General features: G+C 49.2%; 1 long non-coding RNA gene and 4 other non-coding genes across 6 annotated transcripts; 1 reads left to right on the top strand and 4 right to left on the bottom strand.

Annotated features, from left to right (window-relative positions):
- Positions 1 to 7970: 7970 nt before the first annotated feature.
- Positions 7971 to 10957, bottom strand: LOC103878634. 2 transcript variants are annotated; one of them, XR_002517965.2, is made up of 2 exons: positions 9619 to 10957; positions 7971 to 8884 (listed from the first exon to the last, which is right to left on the bottom strand). It is a non-coding gene; the product is annotated as an uncharacterized LOC103878634 (long non-coding RNA). The 2 variants fall into 2 exon arrangements; XR_638885.4 differs by having other exon boundaries at positions 7982 to 8433; positions 9619 to 10949.
- On the bottom strand, positions 8223 to 8294 carry TRNAW-CCA. Its single transcript has one exon. It is a non-coding gene; the product is annotated as a tRNA-Trp (tRNA).
- TRNAG-UCC lies at positions 8889 to 8960 on the top strand. Its single transcript has one exon. It is a non-coding gene; the product is annotated as a tRNA-Gly (tRNA).
- TRNAD-GUC lies at positions 9564 to 9635 on the bottom strand. The gene has a single exon. It is a non-coding gene; the product is annotated as a tRNA-Asp (tRNA).
- On the bottom strand, positions 10159 to 10230 carry TRNAP-CGG. Its single transcript has one exon. It is a non-coding gene; the product is annotated as a tRNA-Pro (tRNA).
- Positions 10958 to 12341: the final 1384 nt, after the last annotated feature.

Consider the following 12341-nt stretch of genomic DNA (forward strand, 5'->3'; position numbering starts at 1 on the left):
TTCCTGGGAGGAGTTTTCCACCAGTAGACCTTTCCTTGCAAGATCTCTGTTAGCTGCCATGTTGTTTGGGCCCACTTTGATTTTTCCTCCTTCCTGCCACACTCCCTTCTTTTCTGCTCTTCCTAACCCTCAGATTTCATTACTGGGTAATGAATACATTACTGTAAATAAATACATTTCTGGGTCTTCTATGAAATAACCAGTGGATACTTGTTAAGTATGTACTGTCCAGCACTCTTCTCCTTTCTCCTAACACTCTTATTTTCCCTTAGGGGACCACCTGTCTCTCCAGTCTAAGTAGTCAGTTTCTGTAGTAGTTTCTGTTGCTGACAACCCCAAATCCCTAGGTTGATGAAGACCTAATTAAATACCACTTCTTTTTTTGTTTGTTTGTTTGTTTTTGTTTTTTTGAGATGAAGTTTTGCTGTGTTGCCCAGGCTGGAGTGCAATGGCGCCATCTCGGCTCACTGCAACCTCCTCCTCCCGGGTTCAAGCGATTCTCCTGTCTCAGCCTCCCGAGTAGCTGGGATTACAGGCGCATGTGACCACGCCAGCTGATTTTTGTATTTTTAGTAGAGACGGGGTTTCATCCCATTGGTCAGGCTGGTCTCAAACTCCTGACCTCAGGTGATCCGCCCACCTTGGCCTCCCAAAGTGCTTGGATTACAGGTGTGAGCCACCGCGCCCGGCCTTATTCCCAGTTCTGAAAGCACTTAGAGTTTTGAGGGTTTGAGAAGGAAACTGACTCCATTCCAGGTCCAGAAATGAGTCCCAATTGACTTACACTAATCAACAGGTTTTATTCCAGATTCTGATTATTGGATCAAGCATGTGACTTCAGTGGACCAGCTAGTGGGAATCACTTTTCTTGCTCAGAATGCTGGGCAGCTCAAGGAAGCACTTAACGTTTACTGGTTTATCATAAAGTGTATTTCAAAGGATATAGATGAAAAGAGGTATAGGGCACGGTATGGAGGAAGGGATTTCTGGAAGTGAGCAGGGAAGTATGCAGCCCTCGTTGCTGCTTCTAGTGCTACTGAAGGAAGCAGCTTGACATTGAAGCCTAACATTGCAGAAGGCAGAAGAGAGGCCTGGAAAGCACTCCAGGACTTGATGACATTGTCGAGCCTCTGCATGCCTCCATTAGCACTTTTCCTACAGGAACAATAGATATTCTTCCTGAATGCATTCTAAATGCTATTTGCCGTTTAAAGCATACCGTGTAGAAAAAACAAACCATGGCTGGGCTTGGTGGCTCATGCCTGTAACCCCAGCACGTTGGGAGGCCAAGGCAGCTGTATCACTTGATCCCAGGAGTTTAAGATCAGCCTGGGCAACATGGTGAAACCCCGTCTCTACAAAAAACACACAAAAAATTAGCCGGGTATGGTAGTGTATGCCTCTAGTCCAAGCTACTTGGTAGGCTGAGGCAGGAGAATCAGCAGAGCCCAGAGGTCAAGGCTGTGATGAGCCATGATTGTGCCACTGTACTCCAGCTCTGACATGAGAGTGACACCCTGTCTCAATAAAAACAAAAAACGGGCCGGGTACAGTGGCTCACGCCTGTAATCCTAGCACTTCAGGAGCCCCAGGAGAGTGGATTGCCTGAGCTCAGGAGTTCAAGACCACCCTGGGCAACATGGTGAAACCCATCACTACTAAAATACAAAAAATTAGCCAGTTCTGGCCAGGCGTGGTGGCTCATGCTTGTAATCCCAGCACTTTGGGAGGCTGAAGCAGGTGGATCATGAGGTCAGGAGTTCGAGACCAGCCTTGCCAACACAGTGAAACCCATCTCTACTAAAAGGGTGTGGTGGCAGGAGCCTGTAATCCCAGCTACTTGGGAGGCTGAGGCAGGAGAATCGCTTGAACCCGGGAGGTGGAGGTTGCAGGGAATCGAGATCGCACTACTGCACTCCAGCCTGGGTGACAGAGCTAGACTCCATCTCGAAAAAAAAAAAAGGGCCAGTTGTGGTGGCAGGTACCTGTAGTCCCAGCTACTCAGGAGGCTGAGTGAGGCACAAGAATTGCTTAAACGTGGGAGTGTTGCAGTGAGCTGAGATCACGCCACTGCACTCCAGCCTGGGCAACACAGCAAGAATCTGTCTTAAAAAAAAAAAAAAAGACCCAATTTTTCCTCTGCCCTCACACCGCAGCAATCAACACAGGAGACTTCTGCGACTACATGTGTGGGGATTTTACTCCACTACCAAGCAAGCAATAGTTCTGCAGCAGCCATCAGCTGGGAGTCTTCCAATTCGATTCTGACACTATCTACCTGGAGAGAGCATCAGATCCCACAGGTTGACGGCTTAGTCCCACAAGACTGCCCCTCACTTTGGATGCCAACCACAAGCCTCAGGTTGTTTTACCTGTACTTATGACTAACTGGGTATAAGTTGGGGTTTCTACAATTCCCTCTTTATGTTCAATGAATTTGCTAGAGTGGCTCACAGAACTCAGGGAAAAATGTTCACTAGTTTATTATAAAGGATTTTTTTTTTTTTATTTTGAGATGGAGTCTCTCTGCCGCCCAGGCTGGAGTGCAATGGCGCAATCTCGACTCACTGCAAGCCCCGCCTCCCGGATTCAAGTGATTTTCCTGCCTCAGCCTCCCCAGTAGCTGTGACTACAGGAGCCCGCCACCACGCCTGGCTAATTTTTGTATTTTTAGTAGACATGGAGTTTCACCACGCTGGCCAGGCTTGTCTTGAACTCCCATCCTTGTGATCCATCCGCTTCGGTCTCCCAAAATGCTGGGATTACAAGCGTGAGTCACTGTGCCTGGCCCGTTTTTTTTTTTTTTTTTAAGACAAGGTCTCTTTTGTCTGAGGCATGCACACTTACTGCACAGTCATAGCTCATTGCAGCCTCAGAACAAGTTTGGACTTGGTTACACCAATTCGCTTCTTTAATCTATCAATTTACCTTTAACCGCCCACACATCAACATAGTGAAATATGTCTCATGTATTTGCATTGCCATTGTCTCTTCTGTGGAGAGGAGGGAGGAGGCAGAGATGGGTGGTCATCAAAGGGGACTTAAGCTTTGCCTTTAATGTTCTAATGTTTTAGAAGGTGTATGGAGTCATGGAACTGTTTGCAGGATTACATATTAATGACAAATAATCTCTAAAAAGAAGGTGTAGTAGCAGAGGGCATAGGCTTGTGCTAGCAGGCAGTTTTTGATCCCTTTGAAGCTTATGATGAGGTTCGGAAAGTAAATCTTCCTCCCCTAAAGTAGGACATTGGGGCCCAAGAGGAAGAGCTCTATGGGGCAAGGAATCTGAGAAAGCCCAGCAATTCTACTCTTAAGTGTATATGTAAAAGAATTGGGCCAGGCGCCGTGGCTCACACCTGTAATCCCAGCACTTTGGGAGGCCGAGGCGGGCGGCTCACAAGGTCAGGAGATCAAGACCAGTCTGGCCAACATAGTGAAATCCTGTCTCTACTAAAAATACAAAAATTAGCCAGGCGTGGTGGTGGGCGCTTGTAGTCCCAGCTACTCGAGAGGCTGAGGGAGGAGAATCGCCTTAGCCTGGAAGGCGGAGGTTGCAGTGAACCAAGATCACGCCACTGCATTCCAGCCTGGGTGACAGAGCGAGACTCCCATCTCAAAAAAAAAAAAAGAATTGAAAGGAAGTATCATAAATATTCAGAAGCAGCGTTATTCACAACAGCCAAAAGTTGGAAGAAACTCAAATTAGTCCTAAGAGGAATGAAGTACTGATATCTTGTTTCATGGAAACCATGAAAACACTATGAGCAAAAGAGGCTAAGCTGAGCACTGTGGCTCATGGCTGTAGTCCCAGCACTTTGGAAGGCTAAAGTGGGCAGATCCCTTGAGCCCAGAAGTTCCAGACTTGCCTGGGCAACATGGCGAAATCCGGTCTCTACAAAAAATACAAAAATTAGCTGGATGTGGTGGTGCGCACTTGTAGTCTCAGCTGCTCAGGAGGCTGAGGCAGGAGGATTGCTTAAGTCCAGGAGGTCGAGGCTGTAGTAAGCAGTGATCATGCTACTGCACTCCAGCCTTGGCAACAGAGCAAGACCCTCTCTCTTAAAAAAAAAAAGAAAAGAAAGAAAAAGAAAAAAGTCCGTGTGTGCTGGCTTACACCTGCCATCTCAGCACTTTGGGATGCTGAGGCAGGAGGATCACTTGAGGTCAGGAGTTCGAGACCAGCTTGGCCAACATGGCGAAACCCTGACTCTACTGAAAATACAAAAATTAGCTGGGTGTGGTGGTGGGTGCCTGTAGTCCCAGCTACTCAGGAGGCTGAGGCAGGAAAACTGTTAAACCCAAGAGGCACAGGTTGCAGTGAGCTGAGATCGTGCCATTGCCCTCCAGCCTGGGCAACAGAGCAAGACTCCATCTAAAAAAAAAAAAAAGAAAAAGAAACGAAAAGAAAGCTAGATAGAAAGTTCACATATGGCCGGGCGCGGTGGCTCAAGCCTGTAATCCCAGCACTTTGGGAGGCCGAGACGGGCGGATCACGAGGTCAGGAGATCGAGACCATCCTGGCTAACACAGTGAAACCCCGTCTCTACTAAAAATACAAAAACTTAGCCGGGCGAGGTGGCGGGCGCCTGTAGTCCCAGCTACTCGGGAGGCTGAGGCAGGAGAATGGCGTAAACCCGGGAGGCGGAGCTTGCAGTGAGCTGAGATCCGGCCACTGCACTCCAGCCTGGGTGACAGAGCGAGACTCCGTCTCAAAAAAAAAAAAAAAAAAAAAAGAAAGTTCACATATTATATTATTGCATTTACATGCGATATCCAGCATAATATCCAGCATAAGGAAATCCATTGGGACAGAAACAGATTAGTGGTTTCCAGAGACTAGGGGGAGGGAGAAGGGGGAATCCAGAGTGAGTGCCAGTGGATAGAGGGTTTCTTTTTGGGCGTGATTAAAATGTTCTGGAATTAAATAGTGATTATTGATCCACCACTATGAGAATATACCAGAAACCCTTAATTACTTTAAAATGGTTAAAATGGTAAAATTTATGTTAGGTATAAACCACAAAAAAATTGTAAAATATCTTTTTTTTTTTTTTCTTTTTAAGATGCAGTCTTGCTCTGTTGCCCAGACTGGAGTGCAGTGGCATGATTTCAGCTCACCACAACCTCTGCCTCCCAGGTTCAAGTGATTCTCCTGCCTCAGCTTCCCAAGTAGCTGGGACTACAGGCATGTGCCACCATACCCAGCTAATTTTTATGTTTTTAGTAGAGATAAGGTTTCACCATGTCGGTCAGGCTGTTCTCAAACTCCTGACCTCGTGATCTGCCTGCTGCAGCCTCCTAAAGTACTGAGATTACAGGCGTGAACCACCACGCCCAGCTCTTTTTTATTTATTGTTATTATTATTTTGAAATGGAGTTTCACTCTTGTGGCCCAGGCTGGAGTGCAGTAGCGCAATCTCCGTTCACTGCAACCTCTGCCTCCCAGGTTCAAGCAGTTCTCCCGCCTCAGCTTCCCGAGTAGCTGGGATTACAGGCGCCTGCCACCATTCCAGCTAAACTTTTTTTTTTTTTTTTTTTTGAGACAGAGTGTCGCTCTTGTTGCCCAGGCTGGAGTGCAATGGGGCGATCTCGGTTCACTGCAACCTCTGCCTCCCAGGATTACAGGCGTGCGTCACCATGCCTGGCTAATTTTTGTATTTTTAGTACAGACGGGGTTTCGTCATATTGACCAGACTGGTCTCGAACTCCTTACCTCAGGTGATCCACCTACCTTGGCCCCCAAAGTGCTGGGATTACAGGCATGAACCGCCACACCTGTCCAGGCATACACTTGAAAGGCACTTATGTGAGTACTATTAAATTAGTCAAATCTTAACACATTTTCTTTGTTTCTGATGTTTTTAAAAAATGAAGTAAAAGGCGTGGAGTTCTAGTGTAAAATTTCAAGAATTAGGCCAGGCGCTGTGGCTCACGCCTGTAATCCCAGCACTTTGGGAGGCCAAGGTGGGTGGATCACGAGGTCAGGAGATCAAGACCATCCTGGCTAAGATGGTGAAACCCCGTCTCTACTAAAAACACACAAAAAATTAGCCGGGTGTGGTGGCAGGTGCCTGTAGTCCCAGCTACTCGGGAGGCTGAGGCAGGAGAATGGCATGAATCTGGGAGGCAGAGCTTTCAGTGAGCAGAGATCACACAACTGAACTCCAGCCTGGGTGACAGAGCAAGACTCCTTCTCAAAAAAAAAAAAAAAAAAATCAAGAATTAGATCTACGTATATTGTTTCTCTACCATTTTTTTCTGTAGTTGTTATGGATGAAATTGTGTCCCTCCAAAATCCATATGATAAAGCCTTAACACCCAAGGTAAATGTATTTCCAGACAGAGCCTTTAGGGAGGTAGTTAAGGTTAAATGAGGTCTTTTGAGTGAAGTCCTAATCCTGCAAGGCTGGCATCCTTAGGAGAAGAGGGAGAGACTCCAGAGCTCTCTCTTTCCCTGTCTGCACAGAGGAAAGGCCATGTGAGGACACTGCAAGATGGCAGCGTGTAAAAGCCGGGAAGAGAGGCCTCAGCAGACACAAACCCTGTAAACATCTTGATCTTGGACTTTGAGCCTCCAGAAGAGTGAGAAAATAGATGTCTGTTGTTTAAGCCACCCAGTCTGTGGCATTTTGTTATATAGTAGTCTGAGCAGACCAATACAGATTTTAAGGTCAGTGGAAAACTACAAGCACTCAATTCAGGTAGGATTACTAGTGACTTAGACCCTTCAGGAACAAGGTTTGGGTCTCCCTACCAGAGAAAGAACCAGGACCAGTTGAGGGGCTTGCTGAAGACAATGGAAAGACAAAATGGGTAGTAGAAGAAGCTACTTAGGCCAGGTGGGGTGGCTCACACCTATATTCCCAACACTTTAGGAAGCTGAGGCGGGAGGATCACCTGATGTCAGGAGTTTGAGACCAGCCTGGCCAACATGATGAAACCCCGTCTCTACTAAAAATATTTTTTAAATGGCTGTGCATGGTGGCTCACGCCTGTAATCCCAGCACTTTGGGAGGCCGAGATAGGTGGATCAGCTGCACTCTACTGCACTCCAACCTGAGTGACAGAGTGAGACTCCATCTCAAAAAAAAAAAAAAGAAGCTAGTTATCAGCTACCACTACATGACCAGTTAGAGAAACAAGGACTGTAAGTGTATTTCCCTTTTTTTTTTTTTTTGAGACGAAGCCTCACTCTGTCCCCCAGGTTGGAGAGTAATGGCATGATCTCAGCTCACTGCAACCTCCGCCTCCCAAGCTCAAGCGATTCTCCTGCCTTAGCCTCCCGAGTAGCTGGGATTACAGGCATGTGCCACCGTGCCTGGCTAATTTTTTTGTATTTTTGGTAGAGATGGGTTTCACCATGTTGGCCAGGCTGGTTTCAAACTCCCGACCTCAGGTGATCTGCCCTCCTTGGCATCCCAAAGTGCTGGGATTATAGGCATGAACCACCCCGCCCCACTGGTTGTGTTTTTCGATTTACTGGAAGCAGCCAAAAGGCACGTGGTCCTGGGCTTCTAGTGACTGCTGGGAAGTCTGGAGAAAGGTAATATTTGTATTTAATATCCTTGTGTTCAGTGTTAAGTAAACATACATAGAACAGCAGAGATTATTAAAAACATTTAAAAAGGCCGGGCACGGTGGCTCACACCTGTAATCCCAGCACTTTGGGAGGCCCAGGCAGGCGGATCACCAGAGGTTGGGAGTTCGAGACCAGCCTGACCAAAATGGAGACACCCCCCTCTCTACTAAAAATATAAAATTAGCCGGGCATGGTGGTGCATGCCTGTAATCCCAGCTACTCGGGACGCTGAGGCAGGAGAATCCTTTTGAACCCATGGCCGGAGGTTGCGGTGAGCTGAAATAGTGCCATTGCATTCCAGCCTAGGCAACAAGAGAGAGAAACTCCATCTCAAGGGAAAAAAGATACAAACAAACAATAATAATTGAAAAAAATTCTTAAAAAATTTCCATACAACAGGAATTTTTTTAATTTTTAAATTTATTTTTACTTTTATAGACTTTAGGGGTACATGTGCAGTTTTGCCTCAGGGATATATCACATAGTGCTGAAAGTCTGTACCCAACTGAAATTGTACCCAACTTCTGAATAACGTTCACATTTGTCTCATTCCCCTCCTATCCTTCTACTGAGGAGGTTTTATTGTCTTGTCCCTAAAAATGACACCGTAAATCTATTTGATTAGGGAAAACAATGTTTTGTTTGACCCCGACGTGATTTGAACACGCAACCTTCTGATCTGGAGTCAGACGCGCTACCGTTGCGCCACGAGGCCTGCCCAACAGCGTGACTTGAGGGGTCTCTTGAACAGCAATAAGGGGAGGACTTTTGTCATGAAGCCGCATCTTTAAGATTTGTCAGCGCATTTCTGCGAGGCACCAGCTGACGAGATGTGGGCGCACATACGTGGGAATCTGAATAAATAATAAAGAGGCAAATTGTGTTTAGGCGCATTTGACTTAGGGCCCAGTTCCTTAACTTGAATCACATTGAGCTCATTGAGCCCACTCTACAGAGAAGCGATTTTTATGCGTCTAGGACTCTTTTTTTTTTTTTCTGGAGATGATAAATCATCATGATGCCGCTGCAGTTCTCGCCCCCTGGAGAGATCTTAGATGTAATCCCGGCTCTGCCGGTGACTCAACTTCTTTGGACCTTGGTTTCCTCGTCTGTAGACTGGGCATAACCCTACAGGTTCATGTGGGGTGGCGCGCACTAGCGGTGAAGGTCACTCACAATTGCGCCGGGCAGACGACAGCAGCCATTACTTTTACCTGGATCTCGCTGATGCTGTTTCCCTGGCTCCGCACGGGTCCAACCCGACTCACCGCAATCAACATGAGGTATGAAAGGAAACGGTGGTACCTAAGCGTTGGTGGTATAGTGGTGAGCATAGCTGCCTTCCAAGCAGTTGACCCGGGTTCGATTCCCGGCCAACGCAAGTACGGTTTTTAATTTTTTTTTTTTTTTCCCTCTTTTCCTTCTCGTGTTTTCTGGGCCCCACCATCGTTGAGGATTTTCGTGAGGTTTTCCTGAGGAACCTTCCTCTCCGAAAGAACCCGCTTTCCGCTACACCTGCGACCACTGCCGGACCACCGCGCTCCTGGCGGATGCGCCCTGCAAGCCCCTCCAGGTGAGAGCAGCCTGTCGGAATTTCGGCCCGGGGTTGCCTACTGTTCCCGGATCGCAGTGCGAATCCACAAAACGCAGGGAGGCGAAAGGAAACAAAAGCCCGGGCTCTGCACCCTGGACAGCCGGCGGCCAAAGCTGCTTGCCCAGGTTCAAGCAGAGACTGGAAATGCGCACTGCCGTCAAGGAGGGAGCAAGCTAGATCAAGTTTGAGCACTAATGAACATATTGAGCGGAGGAGATAGTGGCCACTTTAGGTACACGTTTGAACTCCAAGTTGCTTGAACTAAAATGGAAACTTAGAATGCGAGTTGGAGAGGTAGGCCAAACTTCCCTCCCCTCCTCCTTTCCCTCTTTTTTCTAGCTCCATCCCAGGGGCCAGGACGGATTTAATGAAAGCAAAATCGTTCGGATTCTCCCCGTCGGGGAATCGAACCCCGGTCTCCCGCGTGACAGGCGGGGATACTCACCACTATACTAACGAGGAGTGACCCGTCAACGCCAGTCTCCGAATCCTTGATCTGGGACTTTACACTCGGCTTGCTGACAGTAGAGTTCCTAAGGGTTCTGTTCTTCCGACCACCGAGAAACGCCGACCAGAAACTGTAGGTGTATTTCAGGCACCGATCGTCAGATGGAGTGACCGAAAGAGACAGAGTACCTCCAGGGCTGCAGAGAACCAAGTTCTGACAGTTCCTGGGCTCTCCCGAACACTGTCATCCACAACTATAGATTGATGGGTGTCAATCAAACCGAAACCAGGCTGTAGTGGCGGAGTTGAGACACCACGCAGGAAGTCAAGAGGCAGAAAGGGAGCGTCCTGCCCAAGTCTGGGCGTGCCTCCTCTCTTCCTGACATGCCAGGCGGGTCTGGGGACTGAGATTCTTTCTGTTACCCCGGTGCCACAAAAGAGCTTACTGTACATTGATGATTTCCAGTCAAGCCTCCTGCAGCGCTGGTCAGGTAACACATTCCTTGAAGACACTCTTGTTTGAGCAAAACGTAAAGGAGGGCTCGTCCGGGATTTGAACCCGGGACCTCTCGCACCCGAAGCGAGAATCATACCCCTAGACCAACGAGCCGACGTACGAGTACCGTTGCGAACCGCCCTAGAGGTCGTGCCAGGCTAGCTGTAGTGCTGGGTCCACTATGCATGGCAGAACGGTCCTGGCGCCGCTCAGGAACCAGCCTCCCCCAAGCCTAGTATTTTGGAGCACGGGTCTGGGAGTCCCTTGGCTCCGGGCCGCGAGCTCCAACTCCTCCCAGGAAATAGCGTCGAGGAAGTGGGAGGGAGTGGCCTCAGCCTAGCCCCCGCGCCGCCCTGGAGGACTGCCTTGAACACCCGGGTTCCTGCTTCCTTTGGTCACCGACTCGGTGCCATTCCGTAACCTGGGATCTTGACAATTCCCGCCTCCGCCTGCGGTCATTGGACCTAGTCCTTCGTTGCAGAGCTTTGAAGAGAAGCGGTGGAGTTTCTTGCTTTCGGGACGGGTCGGAGACAGTTAATGAGCCTTGAAATCACTAGGGGAACACCAGTTCCCCGTGTCTGTCTATCCTCCTGGGCTAACGGGCAGGGCAAACCCCGGGCCAGACCCGTCGATAGTCTACGGGTTCCCCAGACCGCGTGGCAGTGCCCAGGCGAGGGAAAGAGGGAACGATTTCTGGGGCCCAGGAGACCCACGGTGGAGGGCGTTATTGAGCTGGGTGACTGGAGTGGGACAGGCTTTCCACCCTGCAGTGGGGCGGGGCGCAAGGCCAGGCGACTGGTCTCGTGGCTTCTGGACTGTAAGATCAGGTTACCCCTACCCTCCAGTCTAACCTCTGCTCTCCAGTCCCCTCCTAGAATGGCCTAGAAGGAGACCTTCCTGCCTGCCTTCTAAGACCCCCCCCCCCCCCCCCCCGAAGGCTCTGAGGCAAGTGGCCTCATGAGTGTGGGCTAAGACCTGTAGACCCGGTTTGGGGACTTAGCAGTACTCCGGAGCTGCCCAGAGTCCCAGAAGATCTGGTGGGGTCAGTAGCAGACCACGTGTTCTGCCTTTCCTCAGCTCAGTGCCTGTTCTGGGGAGTCCTCCCAGCGGGGTTCTGGCCTGCATCGGTCCTGGACCAGCCTGGTAGCATCTCTGGAACCATTTTGTTCTACACCCCAGTTGTGTGATTTGTGGGGCCAGGCCATTCCTAACGCCCAACCCATAGATACGTTGACGGGGCCTTCAGTGAAGGATTCAGCTCCTATTTGTCCTTTCCCAGGTGTCCCTGGGCAGACAGTGGGGAAGGGCAGAAGTTAGCCCAGTCTTTCCCATTAGTGTCCTAAGTCTTTGAGACGGGTAAAGAGGTTCTCAGGGCTGATGTGGCATCTCCTCCCCCATCCCTACCCTTTTCCAATTCCTGTCTCCCTCCCCTTGGGCTCCAGCTCTCTCTGCAAAATAATCCAGTCACCTCTTTCTTCCCTGGTCTGAAGAACTTAATCTCTGCAGAAGGGGGGGCCTAAATCCTTTATGACCCTTATGAAAGCTATGACCCTCTTCCCCGGGGGCGGTGGCTCATACCTGTAATCCCACTTTGGGAGGCTGAGGCGGGTGGATCACAAAGTCAGGAGTTCAAGACCAGCCTGGCCAAAATGGTGAAACACCGTCTCTACTAAATATACAAAAATTAGCCCGGCATGGTGGCAGGCGCCTGTAATCCCAGCTATTTGGGACGCTGAGGTAGGAGAATTGCTCAAACCCAGAAGGCAGAGGTTGCAGTGAGTCAGTATCGTGCCACTGCACTCCAATCTGGGTGACAGAGTGAGATTCCATCTCAAAAAAAAAAAAGCTACGGCCCTCTTCCTAGACATGTATACAATCCAGAGAGTTCACACATACCCTGAAATCCCATCCACATACCCCACACTTTTATTATTTTAAAAGTGCGTACATAGACCCCACTTTTAGACCCATCTTACGTTGGTTTGTGGGCCATGGAATTGTGTCGAGAGCTTTCCGCCTATCTTCCAAGGAGGTTTAGGTCCTGCCAAGACCCCACAGATCCTATTTCTTGCCTTCTCTCCTGCATTTATTTCTACCTTAACCAGCCTAGCTTCAGTGCTCCAGAAGGGTGCCCTGCCCTTCCACACCAGGCTTCCTAGGGACTCCCGAATGACGCTTTCTTGTCTCTGTCCACATGGCCTTAGGTTTCCGCACCCTCCTGCAGA

This window comes from Papio anubis, chromosome 17 (assembly GCF_008728515.1).
Source record: "Papio anubis isolate 15944 chromosome 17, Panubis1.0, whole genome shotgun sequence".
In the NCBI taxonomy this organism is placed as follows: domain Eukaryota; kingdom Metazoa; phylum Chordata; class Mammalia; order Primates; family Cercopithecidae; genus Papio; species Papio anubis.